This window comes from Apus apus, chromosome 3, assembly GCF_020740795.1.
Source record: "Apus apus isolate bApuApu2 chromosome 3, bApuApu2.pri.cur, whole genome shotgun sequence".
Classification (NCBI taxonomy): Eukaryota; Metazoa; Chordata; class Aves; order Apodiformes; family Apodidae; genus Apus; species Apus apus.
In genome coordinates, this window is record NC_067284.1 from 90,187,041 (window position 1) to 90,200,958 (window position 13,918).

At 40.1% G+C, this 13,918-nt stretch overlaps 1 protein-coding gene across 1 annotated transcript in view; it reads left to right on the top strand.

The window, feature by feature from the left end:
• The window catches only part of RPS6KA2 (ribosomal protein S6 kinase A2), a 263,758-nt gene that overhangs the window by 577 nt on the left and 249,263 nt on the right, over window positions 1-13,918 (top strand). The window lies entirely within an intron of this gene.

Below are 13,918 nucleotides of genomic sequence, written 5' to 3' on the forward strand. Positions count from 1 at the left end.
AAAAAGTTGATATTAAAAGGTATGTGTATATTTTACCTCTAGGCTTTATATTTTTATTCTCTTTTCAAACATATCCACATAAATCAGTAGAGTTAGGGACACGTGGAACAGAAAACATACTCTCAGGTGTAATTCTGTTTAGAACTACATGGGTTTTAGTTTAAAACTATCCCTAGATCAAATGTTTCTATTAAGCACCATGCGTGGCTAGGTATTGAGTGCTGTGGTAATTAGCTCTTTGAAACAACATTTGTTAATGTCTACATTATCTATGGATCCTCTTCTGGCAATATAAAAACATTTATCATGTAAGTAATGAACATATGTATCTATGTATGCTGTTTTTTCCCTCTCCTCATCTTGGTTACTCATACACACAGTTCGGGGACTTGATCAGAAGCACAGTCTTTTTATTCTGTAGGGCATCTTAATTTTAGTGCAGGGCTCTGTCAGTTGGAGTTCTGCATTTTCACCATGCAGTATAATTTCACATGCATGGGATTTCATACTGATATCTGTAATATGTTGCTTCAAAATAAAGTATTCAACTTGGTTGCATTCTATCTGAAACGATTTTAAAGGGGTGAAAGAGCAAATGGTCGCGGTTCAGGGCAAGTTAAAATCTGGCACATAGTTCACTGATTTTTGGCACCGTCACAGATGCAGATGGTTGGTTGTACCTCTTACTCTGGAGTAAATTTCCAGCATTTAAGTGTTGACGTAACAGTTATGCTGTTGAGCTGCCTTTTTGGGGTTTTTCAAGTCAACCAAAAAGAATTTTCCCTTTTGCTAGAGTACATACTCCTTACTGTTGGCAACATATGATCAAACATTCATTATTCCACAGGCATATAATAACTGTGGATTTTCTATTATACTCTTGTATATAGAACTAAAAGCACCCAATTGATTAAACTGGGTTAAAGTGTAAGAGAAAGATGAATTATGCTAGATTTGATTTTAATGTAGTTGCTGAAAATGTATTTCATTGAGCTACTGGTTTGAAGTGATAAGGTGAAGGCGGGTACAACGAAGAAGGTGATGAGCATAATTTAACATTCAAATAGCAATATGTCACTGATAGTCTTGGGAGTCCCATAGCAACTCGCTCTCTCAAAAAGGTGTATCTGTATGGTGCCACACAGAAATATTTAATAGGATTCACATACTTGCCTCTGTGTTGAAGGTTCATGTTACTTGAGAGGTGGAGGGAGTATTTTCCATAATGTTTTTATTTGGGGTTATATGTGAAACAGAATTGGTGAAAACATCTGAAATCCTTCTACGAGTTATATTCTAGTTCAATTTGCAGAGGCTTTTTTCTAAATGGTAGGAAAGGTAGTATAATAAGGTTGGACTAGATGATCCTTGAGGTACCTTCCAACCTGGCATTCTATGAGGTACCACAAAACAAATGGCTAGATCCTGCCCTTTGCGACGTGTGCACACCTTGGTCTGAACTGAGTGCACGAACACATCAGAACAGGAAGTTGAGTAGAACTGCTCTTGTTCTGTGATATAAGTAACAGGGATCAATAGCCTGTATGACCCCAGAGTACCTGATTATACCATAGCTAGTCAGTGTTCAGAATTTTGTTTCCTTAATGACTGTTGGATGTGAGCAGGCAGTGTTGTGGTTAAAAAAAAGAAAGAAAAGAAATGTCTAGTAACTGGAAGATGAATTAGGAGAATTACATGTTTGAGTGGTGGCTGGGAAGAATAAATGGATGTTTTCTGCATTTTTTTTTGCTATTTCTATATTTTTTGCTATACGGAGTTCAGCTGATGATAACTTCCTTCACTCACGTGGCCACTGTCACAGCAGTATCTTTTTTGAAGCATGTTTTGAAAAGGACCCATAGCTCCCTTCTTGCTATTGTGAATGTAACTTTACAGTGGTCTACCTGATAGCTAGCCTACCTGAATAGCTTTCAGATGTTGATGCAATTAAGTAGCTAAAAGAACAGGCTTGTAATTGTGCATATGAACGACTGCCCCAAATTGAAATGTTCCTTGACAAAAGTAGATCAGACTTGAGGATGGTCCTGTATTTTCTTGGGAAAAGTATCTACTGAAAAATAACATTGGGTTTCATTGTTGGAATGAATTTCTCCTTTAGAGCTTACTCTTCCATATTCTGTACTGAAGCAGCAGTTGATGTTGCTCAGCTTGCTATTTATGAAGGCATCAGCAGCTCTTAGGCAACTGAATTATTCTTTTTGGTGCATGAGACATGATTTCAGAGTTAAGCCTTTACTGTTGGTGTTGAAAACATGATTCTACGACTTTGTCCTTGACAGTTACCGAAAACTGTCATGTTGTGTTTCAAGCTTGCAATATTACTTAGCAGTTCCTATAATAACTTTTTCAAGACCAGCAAAAATTAGTTGCCATTTAACAACCTTGTTGCCTACTGAACTTAGAACTTGTGTATTTCCAAAGGAAGGACAGCCACTTCACATGTGTGACCATCCTTCCATGTAAATTCATTTGTGCAATTCAGTTTCTTCTGAAAGCTTTGTCTGAAAAAAATCATGCAAAGGCAGAGAGAGCTGTTTCCCTTATAGAATAGTAAATTAAGATACTTCATGAAATCTGTGTAAGTAAAAATTCAACATCATGTAAGCTGTTTGATTTAAGGAATGGATATGAATATTATTGCTGGTAGTAAACTATAATTCAGCAGCTGAGTCAGAAAGAAAGTAAAAAGCTAGTGAAAACTATTTTGATTGGAATGGCCTTCTGGCAGAGAAAAACAGGTTTTATTAAAAAATAGTAATTTAGAGTTTCAGTATTTAAAAGCAAGATGTAATCTCTGCTAGTAGGAGAAAAACAATTAAGCTGACCAAATTAAGACTTCAGCTGATGCATTGTTTTATAGGGATTTGGTGCTGCAAATGCTGATTGTATGATTTATGGAAATGCGTATGTTCTTTGCAGTATTAAAAGGGAGGATCTTTAATTTTTTTCAGTGTTATGAAAAATGATTTGGTGATGACTGCAGTATTGGCGGAATGTTGCTCTATTATATAGCTTCTGACAAATGGCTCTGTCTTTTCCTGATCGTCACCAATAGATGTTTTGTCCTTAGGGAATGTATGACTGAGTCACTGATATAAAGGAGAGCAGAAGGAAAAGATACATAGCACCAAAGACATCGGGCAGTGCAGACCTCTTAGATACCTTTCTGTGTATTTGTACATATGCAAGTCATACACATGGGGAAGGTATTTTGTGATCTTGGTGATGTTTCTGTTGCTTTTTCATATTGTATATAAAACGATACATTTCATAAACATGTATATAAGATTACCTTTCTTTGTCGTATGCATGGTTGTTGTCTGTTGTGTTCTGAGGGACCTTGACAGCTTGTTGAGCTGAGACACTGCTATATTTTGATGGTACCTGTTCAGTTTGAGTGGGGGGCTGGGACCATTCAGAATGGAAGGGTTTTCAAGTTACGTCCTCCCATGCACACTCTCCTCCTGTGTAAGGTTGTGTCACAGTCCCTATCTTCAATGATGATGTCAGTCAGTACAAGGTCAGTCCTCAGAAGGGTGGTGAATTTTAGTGGTGTTTAACTGACTTATATATTACTATGTGACTATAGCAGGGTCTGCATGTTAAACTATTGAAATGTGCCTCATCTGGCAAATAGTCTGGTTTAGTCACGACTGGGACGCTGTTAGAGAAATACGGGAGTAGTCCTCTGAAATATGTTGGAGAGCGTGGAAGGCGTGAGAATTCATTTGTGGACCTGTTTTGAATGGATATTGTGGTTTCTCTTGTGTTCAGTTTTCTAAGTGACCCACTAATAGGGGGTGCATGTACATGAGGGCTTTTGCTATACCTTATGCAGACAAAGTACAAGTTGGCTCAGTTGTCAGCTGGAGCCAGCCTCTTTGGCTCAGTCTGCAAAGCTCTCAGCTCTCAGTGTTTGGTTCATGAAGACTCTGATTTTGTGTATGATGTTGGCCCCTCATGACCACTGTTGACATTTCTTTGGTTTATAAGTAAATGTTAAAGAATCTTAATTTTGCTATTATGAAGACTAAGAGAAGCAAAATCACTTCAGTGTGGCAGTTGTAGGGATGCTGTTGAAGCCAGGTATGGAAAATTCCTTTCTTTTACATTTAGCCTGCATTACCTTAGACTGTTAAGCTGTCCAGAGCTGTTGAGGTCTGAAGCAAGTAAAGCTGCTGACCAGGTATGAGGAAGACAGGTGACTCTCAAGATGAAGACCTGGGGCTAGTCAAGTCAGGCATCCTCCCCAGGTAGTAAAGGGAGGAGAACAGGTTGGAGCTGGGACACCAGGTGAGGGGCAGAGCTCTGGAAAGCTGCATATGCCAGGGAACTCAAGGGCCCAGACAGGTTGCAGAGTGTTCTGTTTGCCACTTCTGCATATGTCGAACCAGCTACTGCTGTGCAATCCCTATGTTGCATTTGCAGCAACATCTACCTGCCTCTCTCAGGAGCTGTGGTATAAACAAGATTGGGTGAGGGAGAGGACTGTTTTGCCACATATATCAGTGTGGTTCTCTAGGCAGCCACCTTCTTTGCTTATTCCTAGAGTTGACCCCAATGCTGTGTTGTCTTCCAGCTGTAAAACTGTGTGAAGAAATAACAGTAATCTTTTGAACAAGCAGTATTAACTGCAAGCCCATAGATGTCTTTACAAGAAAGCTTGCTGAAAATTGTCTTATAGAAAGCATGTAGTTATAATAATCTACATCACTAAAGTCCGGAACAGGTAATGGCTAGCCATGCCGCTTAGTTGAAAGTGATTGCATACAGAAGAATCCCCCTCTAATTAACTCCTGAAGCAGCAGTTTTCTGCTGTTTTCATCTCCTCATTTGAGGAGATGAAAGGACAAACCACTAGATGTTATTTCTAGCTGAGCGTTAAAGGAAGAGTTGCAAGCAGGAGCAGTCTAGGCCTCACACTCTTGGTCATCCCTGGTTATTTAAAAAGACTTACCTACTGCAGTTTCAGCACGCAAGTCTCAGACCTGCCTGCATGACACTGGCATGAATCAGGGGTCTTTCAGCTTTTGGCTCCCAGGTTGTTACTGTAGTGAGTGGCAGAGGATGCAACAACTGTGTGTTTTCTTGGTAGTCTTTTTTAAAAGACTGGAGGGGAAGGTTTCTAAAGCATGCAAGTCTTCTCAATTTTATGAGATATTAGTAAGACAAGTGTACTTTTGAACATGTGTTTCCCTTAGCTTAAGTACTGTGTTCAGTTCTTGGTGTCAACATGGAATGAAGTAGACTGATTACAAAAAGAAGGAACTTTCCTTCAGGTGGAGGCAAAAGCTTTTAAAAAGGAAGTATTAAAATTCTCAGTGTAGCAGTCGTTTTAGTTGTGTATTAAAATACATATAATGTGTATATGCAACTAATATGAGGTCAAATAATACACACGTATATCAATACTGGCCTTCAGTCATGCATAAAGCACTATTCAATACTTTTGCACTCTTAAGTTAAATTGCTAGATCACCACTTTCAAAATTACACTGGGAGCTAATCTTTACACTAAAGGATTATATTCTGTTCTTTCCCTGTGAAACAAGACTTGTACATATTTCTGCCCTCTGTATTAGTGTCAGGGTTGCAAAGGAGTGTTTTGCTTGGGGGAAGTGGAGAAGTGTTTGGTTTTGAGCTAAGTAACATTTTTCTTCTCACCTTAGTCTCAGAAATAGCTGAACCAGTCAAGCTTGAAAGTTTGCAAAATAATTGAGCCTGAGGCAGATGTCTGGCATCAAAAACTTCAGTCTTAAATAGACTTGATTTGGCAGAAATAGGACCAATTTAAATATAATTCTGTGGTGGGGATGTCGCAGCAGATTCAACAGGAGGTGTTGCTTGTGGATGTGGTGTGGGAGCCACAATACTGAGGCAGAATGCAGTTCAGCTCTTGGGGAACTGTCCTTTTCCCTTCCTCCCCAACCTGAGTGTCTTGAGCAATGCCATGACCAATTCTGTGAGCACAACTCAGAAATGTCTGCTTACATCTCCGCTATGTTAGTGGGACAGCTACTGCTGTTCATGGGTTGTGTAACCGGAGTGCAGGTGTGACGCGAATGAAAATTCAATCTAATCTGAGAGTTTGTTTTATGTGGTGAATGGGTGTCAATGGAGCCTGGCTGGAGCTGTATTGGTATGTAATTTGCTGTGTGTGATATGACAATAATTTCAAGGTCTGGAAACAACAGGGATGCAGATGGACAAGAAACTCCTTATTCCTGTACTTGAAGTGGAGGAAAAATGGGTTGGTTGTAAAATGTCACTATGTTCCTTAATGAGAGGTTTGGATGGAACAGCAGTAGCTATGTGGAACAGGTATGTATGGAACGTGAAAACTCCCTGGATTTCCGGTGTGAATTAAGGAATTAAAATAGGAGCTGTGTTTTCCTGAGCCCAAATGCTGGATGGGGTTGATCAATGGCTTTTCAATGGCTTTTCACTGGCAGTTCAGTGGCAGGCTTCCTTCTTGCACCCTTTTAAAAAACAGAAACCAGTCAAAACCAATAAAAATCCAAAAAACCCCCAAACAATACAAAACCAAACCAAAACCCCAAAAACTGAGAGTGATGCAGGAGAACCCATGGAAGTGACAGCAAATTCCCACCTCTTAGATGTACTTGTTGACTGCCTATAAAATTGCTTATGTGGAACCTATTACTGACTTAATTCTTCAATAAAGTGTTGATCAAGTGTGAGACAGACCTTGGTACTGCTTTGAGAAGTTGTATTACTTTGACCAAGAAAACACCCTGGGGACTAGGCTATTGCTAGCCTAGTATGTCTATTAAGTATGTTTTGTAATTTATTATCTTTTTTAAAATTGTTAGGTAAAGAGGAAGACTACCTGAAACACCACTGTAATATTAAAAAAAAGAAAATAGAAAACAATTTTGTGTGGTGTAACATTTATATACTCTAAACTTTATCTGATGTATTTGTGTGTTAGAATAATATAAAATGTATTCCCCAAACCCTTCTTGCTCAGGGATGATGTCTCCCCTGGAGTGCAGTACAGTAGTAAAATCTTTGAAGACTAGTTGCTATAACAACTCCTGCCTGAAGATCTGGTGCTGAGCGTGTAGAAAATGTAAGGCTTTACTCTTAAAAGAGGCTTTCTAGTGTTACTCAGATTTTTGTACTGTTCAGTGAATTCTTGAACTGTGTAGTCAAAGAAAAAATAAAATTCAGGAGGGTAAGTATGGTGTATCACAGCTTTTTCTTTTTTTTTTTTTCTTTTCTGGCACATTTCTTTCCTTTAGTAACAGATTGCTTGACATTGTGCAGTGTCTCTTAAAGAAATTGTAAGAATAATCCACTGTTATTTCATGAAAGTCCTCATCTGAAATATCTTTTTGTTTTGGCTGGAGGCAAGTATTAGTGCTTCGTTCTCCCAGGATCTTGCCACTGGCATTTGGGAAATACCTTGGGGCTTCAACCATGTCCCTGTACTCTGTGTTTAGGCAGATTCTAGAGCGTCATAAACCCTTTAAATAACAAATCTCTTCTAAGTTTTGGAAAGGAGCTCTCTGAGCAGCTGATTCCTGTCTAGGTGGTACTGTCTGCCACATTCACCTGAAGCGCTGACTTGTTAACTTCTTGTCACCGTTTGACTCAGGTCCGACAACAATGCTCTCGATCCCCTCCCCCCCCCACCCAGGCAGGGAAGGAGAGAGAGAAAAAGAGAGAGACTTGGCTGGATTGAAAACTAAACTACACAGCTTTAATTAAAACACTAATGAATCATACAAGAAAATATGTACAATTATATACAGATATATTCAGATATGGGCAAAAGCCTCTCGCCTCCCCCCACCCCCAGCAACTCCCACAGCACTCCCCTGAACTGGGAAGAGTCCCGAGGAATCCCGGAGCTGCTGCTGGAGAAAGCAGAGAGTTATGAGGGTCAGGAGAGCTCGAGCCTAAGGGTCGACGGTGATGGATGAGCAGAGTCCTCCCCGGACGCCGGCCATGGACGGAAGAGAAGGCGAGAAGAAGAAGGAAGCTGTCTTCTATGATCTCTGACCTTCCTTTGAGCTTACGTAGATATATGGAATGGAATATCTTTGGCCAATTTTGCTGTCTGTCTAACTCAGCCTCCCACGGGGGGGTCAGAGATCTCCCCATAGTGTCTGAGCCGGCGGAGTGAAGGTGTAACCTTGAAACCTCAGTAGTTAGAAAAACATTCCACTGTCTTATCAGCCTAGCAGAACACACAGTTGCTAGTTAAAAGAAAGCTTACTGAAGGAAAAAAAAAACAGTGAAAAGAAAAATTGGCTTAATCCTGGCTCAAACCAGGACACTTCTACTAGCAAAGGTGCAGGAAGTTGGATGTATGTTTGCTTTTTAAAGCATGAAATGATGCTGTTTAAGGCTTACTGTTATGAATATGCTTTTAATCTCAAATAAGAGAAACATGCAAGAGCTGAAAAATTAGCTGTCTGAAAAGGGCTAGTGTGCTCTGTCTACTCAGCTGGACAATCGGAGGGAATTATCCCTGAGTGTGTGGTGGGCATGTAGTTGCCTTCTGAAAGGATATTCCAAATACTTGTGTGTGATACCAGATGAATGCACAGGGGTCAGGAAAATATTGCATAAGAACTGTTAAGATTTTTCTTTTCCCAGTTTACTCGGTTTGGGTATGTTGGAACAATAGGAAAATGTCATTTGTGTCCTGACACAGTGCACTCTTCAAGTGTAACTGCACTGTAGTTGCTGGATGTATCTCAAGAAAACAGCTGACATGGTTTTCATATCAAGTCTACTCTCTCTATACCTTTCAATAGCTGTTTGTTTTTTTCTTGTGAGAGGATATGTCAATTTCTATAAAGAGAAGTTCTTGGTGTTTTTTTGTCTGTTAGTGACTCTTAACTGTGGTGATCTTCAGGTCCAGTTACTACAACTTTTGCACCCCGCTGATGTGGTACATAACGCTGGAGACCTGATTTGTTGCAGAGGATGCTGCACAGAACTCGGCAGTAGCTGGTATCTTTTGCCTGCAGTGCATTGAGCCTAATTCTGCACCTGTGACAGCACTTTTAGCATAGCCCTACTACAGTAAAGGGCTATTCCCCTCTGTAGTTCCCATGGCTACACAGGCAAGAGGTCACTGCCATCTGTGCCCTGTTAAGGATTGCCATGACTGGAGCTGGGCTGTGCGCTGCACACACCCTCTTGCCTTTGATGCACCTCTCAACTCTCTTTGAGCAGTCCCAGGCTGCCAACTTTGTGACACTTCACTGAGAGCTGGTGGGGACTTGTGATGAGGAGGCAGTTGAAAGGAGCTTGATGTAGGAGCAGAACTTCACATTGGGAAATGCTTGCTATTCAGGAAACTAAGTCAGACTGGAGTTCTCTTCATATTCTGTGGAGCTCCTGTGCTTGCTGTGGATGCATGATACATGGGAGTGGAGTTTGTCTGCAAGGAGTTAGTAGCTCAGCAGCCTTTGAGGCCATAAAGCTAGCATGAAATAATTAATATACATTCTTCCCACTTATCTTGCACTTATTTATTTTTTTTAATACAGCCTGTTGTCTGAGCTTAATGTGTGTACTACATTTGTATTGCCTCTCAAAAAAACCAAGATGGATTATGGCTTGGAAATGCGTAGTAGAAAAATAATTTTCAAATAACTGGGAAATCTGCAGCCCTGGCAGAGGACTTTTAGGCAGAAAGACATGTTTATGTGAAAAATGCTTGAAATATGTAATCTTTTCTCTAGAGCTGTTACTTATAAGGAAATAGAGATTATTTTTTAATTCAAAGATGATGGAGATTTTTAGCTTTCTAATCCACTGAGTGATTTTTTTAAGACAGTTTTTTGTCTAGTTGTGTTCATGCCTTCAAGGGAGTGCATATATCTTCATGAGTTCTGGCAGCACTCTGTTTTTGTAGTGTTTGCTTTAGTCATTTCTTGTTTTCTGCACAGGTAGTACCCTAGATCCTCTGTTTTTACTAGACCTTGTGATGAGAAATATCAGTTTCTGGTTCCAAACAGATACTTCTCCCTGCATGGAAATCTGTCTGTCGGGGAATGTAAATGCTTTGTGTGCTGTTGTCATTCAGATTATTTATCCATTACTGAACTGCAAATCTAAAGATGTGTTTTGAAGGGAAGAATGAGTTACCAGTTTTGGAAACAACTAATAAGTATCTTGTGCAAGCAGGTTGATTTCTTTCCAGCACCACTATCTCCCTCATAGGTATCTTGAATAAGAGTTAATAATGTGTGCTTTTTTTTTTATTTCTTTCAGTTTATTGCTGTTCCTGGCTGACTTTCTGCTGCATTTCTTTCAAAGCTTTGGTCTATTTGATCTATTTTTTAATCTTGATCTTCTTTAGCAAATAATATTTAGTTTTAGAAACCAATAAACTGGTAATAACCTAGTTCAGTGAATTATTAATTCATATGAAACAGGCTTACAGGTTTACAAATATAGGACAGTGTAAATATTCTCAATTGTTTTTGAGCCCTCTTATTTGTGCTGCCTCCTCTGATAGTTGTTTTTTCTCTCTTTCTTTTTTTTAACTTTAGGATTAGAATCTCTATTTTAATGTGGTGGTGGTTGTGTATGATGAGTTTTATGACATAGAAGTTTCAGAGTTGCAACATCCAGCTTGTCACTGCCTATGTGTTAACAGCTCAGATTCTTTCCTGATCCTTTTATGGGGATGCCAGAAAATCCTTCTGGATTTTTATGGTACCTGATAGAACATCTGTTGGTGTTTCAATAGTTTAGCCTCCTAATGTTACACCTGAGAAGTGCTGACTGTACAAGCCACAGAACTATTCTTACAGAGGCTTCAACTCTTTTCTTTCTATTGATAGTGTTAATGTATTTCTTCAGCTGTCTCTTTGGTTATACCTAGTTCTGCTTATCCATCAGAAATGGACCTCAATTTGTACTGTAATAATAGATAATGATATTCACAGGAGCTGTTGGACAAATTGGGACAGACTAGGGAGGGAAGAAAAGGAACTTCAATGCAAGGTGTTTATGCATTATAATCTTGCACATTTGCCCTAAAAATCTGAGTTTAATCTGAGTGTTACTAGATGTAGGAAAGTTTGCAGAAGAATGTGAACATACAGAAGCAGCATCCTCCAAAATGTGTTCCAGGTCAGGTCCTCTGAATGTTGGAAGGTCCGGTCTTGTGACTTGTTGCTGTTGCTGAATATTTACTCTTTTGGTGTGCAGTGAACACAGATGTTTTAGGATTTCTGCTTTGGCAAAATGTTTCTGGCAAAGTACAAGCAACCTTCTCTTGTCATCATTCAGTCCTAAAGCGTTTCTATAAAGACAGGTGAAACGTGACTACTTAACTGCCTTTTTACTTGTCTTAAGATGTTGATTATTTTGGAAAAAAATGTTTTTCTGGGATTTTCTTTAAGGAGAAACTTCACTTTCCTGCTGAATCTAAGGCATCTTAAGCTACCATTATATTTTTTTTCATGTGTTTCCCTTTACAAAAAAGCTATTGGCTGAGCATGGAGATCTTTCTCTGAAGTCTGTTGCACCTTCTCTTTCCATTATACTCAAAGATACAGTTTTAAAAAACGGAATTTGTTTTTCTTCACCTAAAGGACTTCAACCTTTTTGCGAAATGCCCAAGTAGTCTCCTGTCCTCGGGCATCATCTCTATATTCTTTGCTTTGTTTTCAAGTGATTTCCCATTTGTTTTGTCTGTATCCAAGATTCAGCACTGTAGCTAACAGTAAAACACACATGCTGTGCACCTTCTGTTGCACACACAAGTCATTCTTCCTGTTAGTAGCTGTTCCAGCATTCTGAATGTTACTCAGGCCAAGTTAATTTTGCTCCTTCTTTTGCCTGTGTGATCTGTCTCTGCTTTTTCACTTTAGTTCATCTTGTCTTCCACTTCTTTAATTGCATCCCTTTGCATATGAGTATCAAGTGTCTGCATGGTAGATATATCCCATATCTATTTCTGCACATGCAGCTGTATTTTTTTGCTTAGTGTGCATAGTCCAGTAGGTATTAGCTCATTCCATCCTTTTTGTAGTTCTCCAGAGTGATGCAGCCTCTTCTTCCAGCAGTCACTGCTGACATTCAGAAATGATTTTTTTAAAGGGAGAAACATGCAATTACTGAGTTTTCAAACTCAAGGAAGTAAAAACTGCAACCTTGGCATGGGTCTTTTCTCAGTGACTTCTTGTGCTACTATATAAAGGTAGGTATGAGTCATGCAGAGGGTACCTTCCTGTGCATTTCCAGGTATCATGCAGGCATAGCTCTTCCTTTGCTTGTGTTTTTTTTGCCTGTTTTAAGCTTGGTGCAGGTTACCAAACCAGGTGAGTCTTGGCGGAAATATAAGCCTATACACAATGTTTTCTTGAGAGTAATAAATCCACACTTCAGTTGGATTCTTACCTATTTCTTACCAGAAGTTTTATCAGCTCAGCACTGCCTAATTTAACCTGAAAAATGAACTCTTGAGATGTATCTTTCCTTTCAGCTCCTGAATGGGCATGTCTGTATTTGGGGGCAGAATCTAGTTGGAGGCCTATGGCTAGTGAAGTCCCTCAGGGGTCAGTACTGGGACCGGTGTTGTTCAACATCTTCATCAACGACCTGGATGAGGATACAGAATGTACCCTCAGCAAGTTTGCTGATGACACCAAGCTGGGAGGAGTGGCTGACACACCAGAAGGCTGTGCTGCCATTCAGAGAGACTTAGACAGGCTGGAGACTTGGGTGGGGAAAAATCTGATGAAGTTTAACAAGGGCAAGTGTAGAGTTTTGCATTTGGGGAAGAAAAATGTCATGCACCAGTACAGGTTGGGGGCTGACCTGCTGGAGAGCAGTGTGGGTGAAAGGGATCTGGGGGTCCTGGTAGACAGGAGGATGACCATGACCCAGCAATGTGCCCTTGTGGCTAAGAAGGCCAATGGCATCCTGGGGTGCATTAGAAAGGGTGTGGTTAGTAGGTCAAGAGAGGTTCTCCTCCCCCTCTATTCTGCATTGGTGAGGCCACATCTGGAGTATTGTGTCCAGTTCTGGGCCCCTCAGTTCAAGAAGGACAGGGAACTGCTGGAAAGAGTCCAGCGCAGAGCCACAAAGATGATTAAGGGAGTGGAACATCTCCCTTATGAGGAAAGGCTGAGGGAGCTGGGTCTCTTTAGTTTGGAGAAAAGGAGACTGAGGGGTGACCTCATCAATGTTTACAAATACGTGAAGGGTGAGTGTCAAGACGATGGAGTTAAGCTTTTTTCAGTGATGACCAGTGATAGGACAAGGAGTAATGGATACAAATTGGAGCATAGGAGGTTTAAGGTGAATATCAGAAAACATTTTTTTACTGTGAGAGTGACAGAGCACTGGAACAGGCTGCCCAGGGAGGTTGTGGAGTCTCCTTCTCTGGAGACATTCAAGACCCGCCTGGACGCCTTCCTGTGTGATGTACTCTAGGTGACCCTGCTCTGGCAGGGGGGTTGGACTAGATGATCTTTCGAGGTCCCTTTCAACCCCTATGATTCTATGATTCTATGTATTTAATTTCTAATTGGTTTCCTGTACAAAGTCAAGTAATATTTCATAAAAAACCACTAGAAATTGTTATATATGGTGCGCTTGTAACCTAGCACGTAAGCTAGAATTCAGTACTTTCTAAGAAAGTGCTGTGTGTTATGTTTCTAAGACTAAAGTAGTTTACAAAAGATAACCTCAGAGGTGAGGAATGATCAGATGTGACTGAGGTCCACATATGATCTCAAGTGTTGCTCTGTGTGGAAGTCATGGGATCATCCTTTTGCCCAAATGTAAACAGTAAGTTCCTTATGAAGGCCTGTGTCAGACAAATATTCCCCAAAGGGCAAGGCTGAGGAGAAGGGCATAAAAGATATGTAAGACTGTTATTTTAATAGCTCTAGTC